Genomic DNA, 11,613 nt, shown 5'->3' on the forward strand with positions numbered 1-11,613 from the left:
ATTTGGTGCTTTTTAATATATTCACAGAAGTGTGCAGCCATCACCACCATCAGTTTTAAAATGTATCATACACCCGCTCAATGAGCTGCATGCCCATCAGCAGTCACTCTCTATTCCCACCCCCTGCCCTGCCCTGGCACCTCAACTCCAGGCCACCACCAATTTACCTCCGTCTCTGTATCCACTCTGGATGTTTCACAGGAATGGAATCGCACAATAGGTAGCCTCTGTGACTGGCTTCTTTCACTTAGCATAATGTTTTTATTTGTATATATTTTTTAAGATTTTATTTTTTAAGTAATCTCTACACCCAATGTGGGGCTTGAACTCACAATCCTGACATCAAGAGTCGCATGCTCTATTGACTGAGCCAGCCAGCCAGGTGCCCTAGATAAGAGTAATGCTTTATTATTTATTTAAAGGTCATTTTTTTTTTTTTAATTTTTAGCTTTATTTTCTTTTATTTTTTGAGAGACAGAGAGAGACAGAGCACGAATGGGGGAGGGGCAGAGAGAGAGGGAGACATGGAATCCAAAGTGGGCTCCAGGCTCTGAGCTGTCAGCACAGAGCCCAATGCGGTGGCTGGAAATCATAGACTGCGAGATCATGACCTGAGCTAAAGTCAGACGTTTAACCAACTGAGCCACCCATGAGCCCCTTTAGGGTAATGTTTTAAAAATCATCCATGCTGTAGCACGAATAAGTGCTTCCCTTCTCTTTATTCCTGAGTAAAATCTCATTGTATGGATATACCACTTTTTATTTCTCCATTCTTGAGTTTATAGACACTTGAGTTGCTTCTGCCTTTTGGCTCTTATTAATAATGTTGTTATGAACATTGGATGTATCAGTTCTTGTGCGGACATATGTTTTCATTTCTCTGGTTCTATGCTTAGGAGTGGAATTGCGAGGTTATATGGTAACTCTGGGTTTAAAGTTTTGAGGAACTGCCACACTGTTTTCTAAAGGAGGTGCATTATTTTAAATACTCAGCAGCAGCCAGATGAGGATACCATTTTTTCCACATCCTTGCCAACATTTGTCATTATTTGACTTTTTTAAAAAATTCAACTTATTTAAACTAAAAAGAATCTGTCTTTTTGATTATAGTCATTCTAGTAAATATGAAGTACTATATCATAGTGGTTTTGATTTTCATTTCCCTAATAATGAATAATATAATATTGAGCATATTTTCATGTGCTTGTTGACCATTTGTTTATCTTCCTTGGAGAAGTATCTATTCAAATCTTTTGCCCATTTTTGAAATAACTTACTTTATTTTATTTTTAATTAATTAATTAATTAATTAATTTTGAGATTGAGAGAGAGAGAGAGAGAGAGAGAGCGTGAGCGCACACACATGACAGGGGGAGGGGAAGAGAGGATCCCAAGCAGGCTCTGTGCTATCAGCATGAAGCCAGACACAGGGCTTGAACCCACAAACTGTGAGACTCGTTGGGCTTGAACTTCCCCACACTTTGTTTAAAATAAAGTCAGTCAGTTTTACAAGCAGAGTGTTGGGCTAGGGTGTTAGTCTCTGGTCTGCTTGATATGCCTTTTTTTTCACTGAAACTAACATACCATTGGGGGCTGGCTGGTTGAAGGGTGCCTTGACCTCTCGGTGACACTTACCTGGAAATTAGCCTAGTCAACAGGGATGTGGGGGATGAGGAATGCTGGTGACCTGCCCTTCCCAAGAAGATATCCTTGATTGGCAGCTGGGGTGAGCCCCACCTCTTGACCATACCCACTGGAAGTATAGCTTGTGTCTCATTGATTTGGGGGGGGGGGGTGAGTTTGAGAATGAGTGGCTTAAGTGCTACAGAATCTATCTGTTCTTACTAAATTTTAGTAGATTTTCTTGAATAAATGTTTCATCACTTGCTATATACCCTTAGGACAATTTCCAGAGACTTTAAATGTTGTTGTTTTTCTTAATCATTTTCACCAATTATAGTTGTTTTGCTGGGGTGTGGGTCCACAAAACTCTTTACAATTCTGGGAGTAATTTATAACATTTTGATGAAAATGGGATCATTGCAGCTGTGGGGATAGGGATATTTGGGAGGGGGGGTAGGGATAGCAGTAGCAGAGTAAGTCAGGAATAGAAGATTGAGTGGCAATCAATTAGGACTTCCAGTTAGCATAACAAGTGAGAGACAGTAGCTGTGAACTAAACCTGGGGCCACTAAAGAATTTTGGAGGCTTTATAGCTTCTCTATTCCTTTGCTTTTCAACTTACCCTTTATGCTTCGCATAGTGATTGTCAGTCATACATAAACATTCATTACCTACTCTGTGCCAGGCACTTTGCCAAGTCCTAGGAAGAGTAAGGTTAATAAAGACAGACTTGGTCCTTGCCCTCAAGGAGAGAAGAATAAATCCCCTTGGAAAATCAAGAAAGGCTTTATAGAAGAGGCAGCATTTGAGCTGGAACTCAGATGCAAGGAAAGGGTTGCTGTAAACCTAAATTTAGACAGAAGCCCAAAACCTAATTATAAGGTCAGGGAAAGTCACTGTTATGTAGGATGTTAGGAAACCATTAGGAACATGATTTAACATATATTGATGAGATTTTTCAGCTCTAGGCAAATTCAAAATAGGTCCTTTGTCACTGGCACTCAACCTTCTTTTCTCTCTTCTCAATTTTCAATGACCTGGGGCTTTCCAACACTACCCACTAAGGCATCTTACCCCAGCTGATCCTTTCCGTTGGACTGGATTCTTGGCTAGATCCTTGGAACTCATCAAATAAGAAATGGTTCCTAATTTTAAAGAGTCCATAACCTGGGAAAGGGAGGTAAAGTGTCAAATAGAAAAGTACCATGACAGAGATATATGAAGGTGGTAATGGGGATACACAAGAGCTCATCTAACTCAGACTGAGGTGGGAGGAGGACGGTTATGGGAGTTCTCCTGAGGAAATTAAATCTAAAGTCTTTCAGAGAATGAGAGAGATAGCTGGAGGACAGGCATTCCAGGAGAAGAAAGCCAGTTCACAGAGATGGGTAAGCCCATGAAGCATTCCTCTCCGCTACCCCCTGTCCCCCAAGACTTGGGGAATTCCATATTGTATTTATTTTGGCAAGTAGCAATGCCTTCCTCTCCCTAAAGAATTCAGATGTTTCTCCCTGGCCCTTAGCAGCCAGCTAGGTGTACGAACTAGTATCAATCAATTGATTGTTTCCACCAAGGATTTCAATCAAGGAGTAAGTGAGGTAAACATAAATCCGTTAGCAGTTGTGTTGGATGGGCAGGGATGTTCTATCCAGATTATTTCTGCTTAAAGATCACTGTTGTGTGTCCTGCTTCATGACTCTTTGGAGCTGCCTCAGTTTCTGCCTATTTTCCAAGTCTGATACTTGGTTCTCTCATTGATTGATTCTGTGAGCCTCTACTGCCTTCTGATAAATTCCTTATTCAGATAGAATTGGTTTTAGTGATATGCCAACTTTGATCTTAGGCAAATCATTTGGGAGTCTCTTCCACACAAGAGACGATGAAGGCCTGAACTAAGACATTGGTATGGAGGATAGAAAGGTTGATGGATGGATAGATAGATTGAGATATCAAAGAGGTAGAGTTCCTGGCATAAGATAGGTACTCAATTGATATTTGAATGCATGATTGAATACCAGAAAAAATTACTCCTAGATTTCTGGCTTTGAAATGCAGTCAATTTTGTTGCTATCTGTTGCAGAAGAGAGAATACAAGATAAATGAGTACTTTTGGAGAAAGAGATTCTAGAGTTTCACTGCTAGTAGTCCCATATTAAGGATTCGGGTAGAAATTTCTTTTTTTTTTTTTTAAAGTGTTTGTTTATTTTTGAGAGAGAGAGAATGGGAGAGGGGCAGAGAGAGAGAGGGAGAGAGAGAATCCTAAGCACTGCACTGTTAGTGCAGAGCCTGATGTGGGCTTGATGTCACCAACTGAGCCGAAATCAAGAGTCAGAAGTTTAATCCACCGAACCACCCAGGTGCCTCTCAAGTTGAAATTTCTTTAAAAAAAAATTTTTTTTTAACGTTTATTTATTTTTCAGACAGAGAGAGACAAGGCATGAACGGGGGAGGGTCAGGGAGAGGGAGATACAGAATCTGAAACAGGCTCCAGGCTCTGAGCTGTCAGCACAGAGCCTGACGTGGGGCTCGAACTCACCGACCGTGAGATCATGACCTGAGCCGAAGTCAGCTGCTTAACCGACTGAGCCACCCAGGCGCCCCTCAAGTTGAAATTTCTAAAAGACATTTGGATACAAGTAGGGGCACCTGGTTGGGGCAGTTGGTAGGGCACACAACTCTTGATCTTGTGGGGGTAAGTTCAAACCCCATGTTAGGTGAAGAGCTTATCTAAAGTATATATATTAAATTTTTAAAAAAGGCATTTGGATACAAGTATATTGACTGAATATTTAGATTTAGAAGTCATTAAATACAGTCATTACTAGAGCCATAGAATTTACATTTATAAAATTATCCAGGATAATTATCTGCAAGGTAAGAAGAAATCCTGCTGATTGGGGATTTAGGGCAGAGGTGGAGGAAGAGAACATGAAGAAGAAGTAAAAGGGAAAGTATGACTACAGCCAAGATAGAAAAAATGTAATTAAGAACATCAAATTTATAGGAGTTAAATAAAATAGAGACTTGTGGATTTAGCAACAAAATGTAATTAGAACTCTTAGCAAGTGTGATTTCTGTAGTGATATGAGCCAGACTGCAGTAAGAAATGAGGCAAAGGAGAGATTTAAATTTTTCATTTTTATATTTTTTAGTAATCTCTATGCCCAACGTGGGGCTTGAACTCACACCCCAAGATCAAAAGTTGCATTTTCCACCAACTGAACCAGCCAGGCTCCCTGAAAGGAGAGATTTTTTAAAAAGAAGGTGTAGTTAGAATGGAATTGAGAGCTGCAGAAAGGATTTTAAATGTTTATTTATTTTTGAGACAGAGAGAGAGAGAGTGTAAGCAGGGGAGAGGCAGAAAGAGAGGGAGACAGAGAATCCAAAGCAGACTCCATGCTGTTAGCACAGAACCTGATGTGGGGTGTGAACTCAGGAGTAGAGAATTCATGACCTGAGCCAAAACCAAGAGTCAGAAACTTGACCAAATGAACCACCCAGGAGCCCTGCAGAAAGGATTTTAAAAACGAGAGAGGCTACAGTATTTTTAAATGCTATGGGAAAGTACTCAGTGAAAGAAGTTGAAAATCAGAGAGGGAGGTAGAGGGAAGTCCCTAAAATGCTGGACAAGGGGGATTCAGGGTTTAGATGAAGGACAGATACCTAAATCATGAAGGAGAGAGGATGGGAAATAAGTCTGGGAGGGCAAGATGTGGAGAGAGATTCTACTTCATGTCTTTCAGTCTTTGAAGGAAAGAGCAAGATCAGTTGCTGAGAACACAAGTGAAGACAGTACAGTACTCCAGGAGAGTGGGGAATGAGCTGTTGTAAAGGAACAAAGAGAGCATAGGAGCACTGGTTTGCCAAGAGTATCCTGCTCAGTTGAGGTTGGCAATCACATTTCAGAGGTATTAGTTTGTAGCGAATTGATTTTCTCTATCAGTACTCAGCAGCTTGGGAGTAGGAGCAGAGAAGGCCAATAACTGGGTTGATTTAAAGTGGGATGGGAGATCAAAAGGGTGAGCAGATTTTGAATGCTGGTGAGAGTGGTTGGAACAACATTACAACTGTGGAATAGGCTGGGCAGGGAGAGTGGGCAACCCAGGGGCTGCATGAAGAAATGTTGGAAGATGGCAATCTGGAAAAGGTCACAGGGAAAGTCACGGAATGAGAGAGGAAGGAAGGGAAGGCGTGGCAAAAGACAGAAAAGCTTTAGAGGTTAAGGTTTCATAGGAAGAATAATTCTGGTGATGGAACAATCTAAGGCAAGGCTTTGTGAGTTACTGGACTGAGTGGGGGTGAAGATCTATTGACTAGAGGTCGAAATATTGTGAGGTGAGAGCAAAGGGACAGGTTCTAAATGCTGAAATGACCCAGGATAATGGCAGAAATCAAAACGAAAGAGCAAGACTGTAAGTCAGATGCCAAATTTGCTATAAATAACATGTTGAATGGTAGGTATGTGGAAGCTACAAGTTAAGTGGAAAATGCAACAGATTAGGGGGTTAGGGAGCACCGGGTTGGCTCAGTTGGTGGAGCATGAGACCCTTTATCTCAGGGTTGTGAGTTCAAGCCCCATGTTGAGTGTGGAGACTACTTTCAAAATAAAACAAAACAAAAACTAGGACATTAGTGTAATGCTATTTCCCTGTCTCAACAAGCAGCCCTTCCCTGATTGCTATGCATTTTCTCACTTGACAGAAAGCTTCTAGAGGACAGGGACTATCTTATTTGATGTATTAGTCCCTCAGCACCTTTCCCAGTGCTTGGCACAATTGGAAAGAAGAGACCGTAAAATCTCTTTACCCTGGAAAATGATGATTCTTTATTCCCATTTACACAGTTCTCAGTAAGTGGAATGTCTGTAACTACCTCTATCACGCTATACAGAATTGATCTGTTCACATGTCTGCCGACCCTGTCAGTCTCTAAACCTTAAGAACAGGGACTGTCGGGGAGCCTCAGTGGCTCAGCTGGTTAAGCATCTGACTTTGGCTCAGATCATGATCTCATGGTTCATGAGTTCGAACTCTTCATTGGCCTCCATACTGACCGTGTGGAGCCTGCTTGGGATTCTCTCTCTCTTTCAATCCCTCTCTGCCCCTCCCCCCACTAGCTCTCTCTCTCTCTCTCTCTTTCTCTGTCTCTCAAAAATAAATAAACTTAAAAAAAAAAAAAAAAGAACAGGCACTGCCACATTCATTAATGCAATCCCAGCAAGGAACATTCTGCCTAATCTACATCAAGGATTCCAATGTTTGTCAAATAAATAAATGAATAAATGAATGAGTGAAATCTCAAAGCTATTAATTACTAGCATCCCTGATTAAGCACCATTGCCAAGTACTGTGCTGAATGTTTTACATTCTAATTTATTCCTCAAACCAAGCCTAAGTGGGAAGGGGGGAAACCAAAGTTCAGAAAAGTTAAATACCTTACCCAAAGACATACATGTAGTAAATGTTAAAGCTGGCATTTAAACACGGTTGGTTTTAAAATTTATTTTCATGTTATGTTGCCACTAAGCCTAGTCTAAGTGTACCAACTAGCACTTTTCAGAAAACCAGGCTTAGTGAATGGCTCCACGGTACTAACTTTATCATTAGAGCAATGATTCCCAAGGCACTTTTTTTTTTTTAAATGTTTATTTATTTTTGAGACAGAGAGAGACAGAGCATGAATGGGGGAGGGGCAGAGAGAGAGGGAGACACAGAATCGGAAGCAGGCTCCAGGCTCTGAGCTGTCAGCACAGAGCCCGACGCAGGGCTCGAACTCACAGACCTCGAGATCGTGACCTGAGCTGAAGTCGGACGCTTAACCGACTGAGCCACCCAGGCACTCCATTAAGGCACTTTTTTCTATATATGCTAGTCCTGTGTCCTTTGAGAAGATAAGATCAAATAGGCAAAGATTTTAACAAAAACATGCAAGGGAAGAAATGTCCTGTGAGAGAAAACATGGAGAGTCATTAGGTCCTAAAAGCAAGTGAGGGAAAGGGGGAAAGAAGGTTGGATAGAAACATCCTGCATTACCATGCAGTGTAATGAAGGCTGGACAAATTAGAAGGGGAGTCGTGGAGGCAAAATCCACCATTAGGAGAGATCTTTTAGGAACACATGTGCCTTAGTAGCCCTGCCACAAGACATTGGCTGGGCACAGCTGGTGGGACGTGTGGCCTCAGCACAAATGCAAGATGGATTTCAAAGCCAGCAGCTGTGGCATCATTCGGTCAGTTATGCTCCCTGTGGTTGGAGGTAGGTCAGACCCATTTCCATTGGCTGCCATGCCATGCTCGCAAGCTTCTTGGAAGGTGGCTTTCTGTTTTGTTTTACCTCCTCTGCACATGTGTGGACACTGAATTCATATAAAGCCCTACCATCTTTGGCGTCATCCACCAAATCCGAGTAGAAAGGGGTAGGTGTGCATACTAATAAATAGGATCTTTTAAAATCCTCTTTTCTTCTTCTTCCATTTTACTCACTAAAACATAACTCCCTTCTGTGCTGAGCATAAGTGATTTGTGAGTCTTAATTTATAAAGGTGACTGGGTGACAATACAGAGAGGTTAATACTATTGAAATAAAAGTTGAATGTTAGTCACAGTTCCTCTAGAAACAAGAAGCACAGTATGTCACTCAGGGCCACAGGGGAAGAAGCACCAGTGTCAGGAGGCAGAAAGAAATAAGGGGAGAGCATAGTCTAAAGCCTTTCCTGGCTTTTCCGTGAGAAAGTCAAGTCAAGGCAGGGCAGGGTATACAGTTTAGGATTGGCTAGTTTGAATAATTACAGCAAGCTTTGGGACAGAGGAGCTGTTCTCAGTGTCTGGTACCTGGCCCTAGGGTGACTCAGGGCAGGGGAAATATTGGCTTGGTGTGTGAGTTAAAGGAGTTAGTTGTGGGCATGGATGATATATGAAAGGTAGGCTCACCGACAAGTTGGTTACTGTTTCCAGGAATTAGCTAGTTCTAGGAAGAACAGTCTCTCCCTAGCCAGCAACGTCCCCCAGAGATGTCAAAAAATTATAAAATAAAACAAAATAAAAAATAAATTAAAAAGATCCCAACAAAATTAAGAGGAAAACCATGCCTTTTGATATTCTAAATCTCCATTAATAGTGAATAGCAGAGAAGAAGGCAGGTTTAAATCATTTTTCCCCATTCCATTGTGAGTGCAGGTGATTTTTTAAGTAATCTCTACATTCAAAGTGGGGCTTAAATTCATGACCCTGATATTAAGAGTCATACGCTCTACGAACTGAGCCAGCCAGGTGCTCCAAGAGTGCAGGTGAATTTTTTAAAGAGAAAATTGAAAGTACAAGGGGCTTCTATTCTTTACCCATTGTCCGTGATTTTCCAATTATAAGCTAACAAACACTTTTAATTTTCTCACCCCCTTCTCTGCTTTTCATATTGCATTTTTGTCCTGAAATAGCTGCATGGAAAAGGAACCAACATTTATGTTCTTTTCTTCTGTGCCAGAACTGTTCACCCTTGGACACACATCCCAGTAGCTCATCTCCTCACAATAAGCCCGTGAGGTGAGTAGCATGACCTTTCCTAAACATGGGAAAGTATGGTTCAGAGATTAAATAGCTTTATGGTATAGAGCACTGGTTGGAATTAGGTCTGATGAAGCCCATGCACTTTCCAGGTGTGGATACAAAGGAATTGGGTCAAAGAAAACAGCTTTAACATTTATTATTTAAGTAGCACTCTAACTTGCCATTTTCTTTTGATGGCACAATTTAAAAACTAAGCATAAAAAGCTAAGCCTTGCATATACTTCTGTAACATATATCTTTTCAAAATTTTACCTTGTTAATGTAAAATCAGACATTGCATCTCCAGTAAATAATATGCCCTCTCCCTGACACCTGAAAGAAAATTTCTTAAGTCCTTTACTCTTCATATTACTACAGGGGTACTTCTGAGAGCCTACTCAAAAAACACTATAGAGTGTACATATTATAAATAACTTTTCTGGTAATTAAAAATTTTTTTGGATAGGTGACTTCCATGTAGTTCAGACTAAAACATCGATTATATGCCTATTTATACATTACGTATGATTAGGAGTATGCGGTGGCATTTCCTTTTTACTTGTTCGTTAGCCACCATTTCCTTTCCTCATATACACCAATGTTTTTAGTTTACCTTTCTAGTTACCTTATGGACATACCAGTAAACACTCACATATATTAATATGAAATTTCCTCCATTCCTTCTTTTTTTGCACAAGCATTTGGATGTACTTAAAATAAAACAATGGGGCACCTGGATGGCTTTGGTCGGTTAAATGTCCATCTCTTGATTTTGGCTCAGGTCACGATCTCACAGTTCGTTAGGTCAAGCACCGAGATGAGCTCTGCCCTGATAGGGTGGAGCCTGCTTGGGATTTTCTCTCTTCCTCTCTCTCTCTGCCCCCTCCCCACTTGTGTTCTCACGTGAGCATGTGCACAGGCTGTCTCTCTCAAAATAAATATTGATGGGCATTGAGGAGGACACCTGTTGGGGTGAGCACTGGGTGTTGTATGGAAACCAATTTGACAATAAATTTCATATTAAAATAAATAAATAAAAGAACATAAAAATAAATAAATAAATAAATATTTAAAAATAAAACAAAACAACAATTTTTTGGTAAACAAAATTTAATACAACTGTATAGTCAAATAATAATGGTTAAAAGACATTTTATTAGATACAACTTTTAAAAAATTAAAGAAACTATGCACAAAGTATATTTAAACAAGACATACACGAATTAATGTGCTACAACTGAATTGAGAACAAAGAAGTACAAAGCATTTTTGTTTTCACTGTGGAGATTCTGGAGCCTCTCACTAAAAGTGAATGACATTTGGCTGCCATAGGTCTGTACAAGTTGGAAAGCATATTATGCTTTTTTTCAACTCTATAATTGTGTTGTCTTAGCTCCAGAAATTCTCAAAGATTTAAATAAAGAAACTATGGGGAGGGATGATGGGGAAAGGAAGAATAAGAACTTTTCCAAGAAAGATAAAAGAAAAAGCCTGTAGGAGGAAAAAAAAAAAGTACATAAGAATGGAACAAAAATAAGTGTGTTTACATTTTTGACATTAGATGTAGATATCGTAAATGACATTTTACAAAGTTTTAATCAGTGTTAGATGTTTGTCTGAATATCTTAGAAAGCACCTTGGTAACAAAAACAAACAATACTCCCAAATATAATAAAACTCCAAACACTCAACATTTCTTAACATTCTCATTCTGCCAAGCAACCACATGGTGCTCATTAAAAAATTTAAGAAGAAGGGAAGTTTATTTACTCTGTAGGAAACAGATATGAAACTCACTGAAGGTAAGCTTTGTTTAGAATGAAAAAAAAAAAAAAAAAAAAAACAACCAAAACTGAAATATCACTAGAGAACTTAAGGCACATAAACAAATTCAGATGCAGTTATTTTGAAAACATTAAAACAAATTCTTTTCTTTGGAACAATATATAAAATAAGTTATGACTACTGCTGTTTTTAAAAAAATTATTTATGATGATCTTTAGCACTAAGTAAATTTAATATCTAAGGCCATCACACAAATGTAAAACATTCATAAAAACATTTAAAAATGTCTGAAGTATGTTGAAAATGTCTCTGGAATCATCAATTCACACTCTGGCTCAATGGTTTCTGGTGTCTAGCATTAGATGTGACAATAAGTATAGCTCCCTATACTTTTAAAAGGCCTAACCTTTTAAAAGGCCACCAAATTGCCCTCCTTCTGGTTACTTGATACGGTGAATTTATTTATTTAACTACAAAGAATGATGGGGTGAGGTGATGTAAACCTGCCTTTCAAAATAATGCACAAGAAATTCTAATAAGGCCAAAATCATGTTGAGGTTAACTGGTGTCTTGAGTTTAGTAAAATAAAGGCTTCCACAGGAAGCCTTTAAGAGACATTATCTTAACACTTGGCACCACATAAATAGTTATCTCTTCTCTTTGAA

This window comes from Panthera leo, chromosome C2, assembly GCF_018350215.1.
Source record: "Panthera leo isolate Ple1 chromosome C2, P.leo_Ple1_pat1.1, whole genome shotgun sequence".
NCBI lineage: Eukaryota > Metazoa > Chordata > Mammalia > Carnivora > Felidae > Panthera > Panthera leo.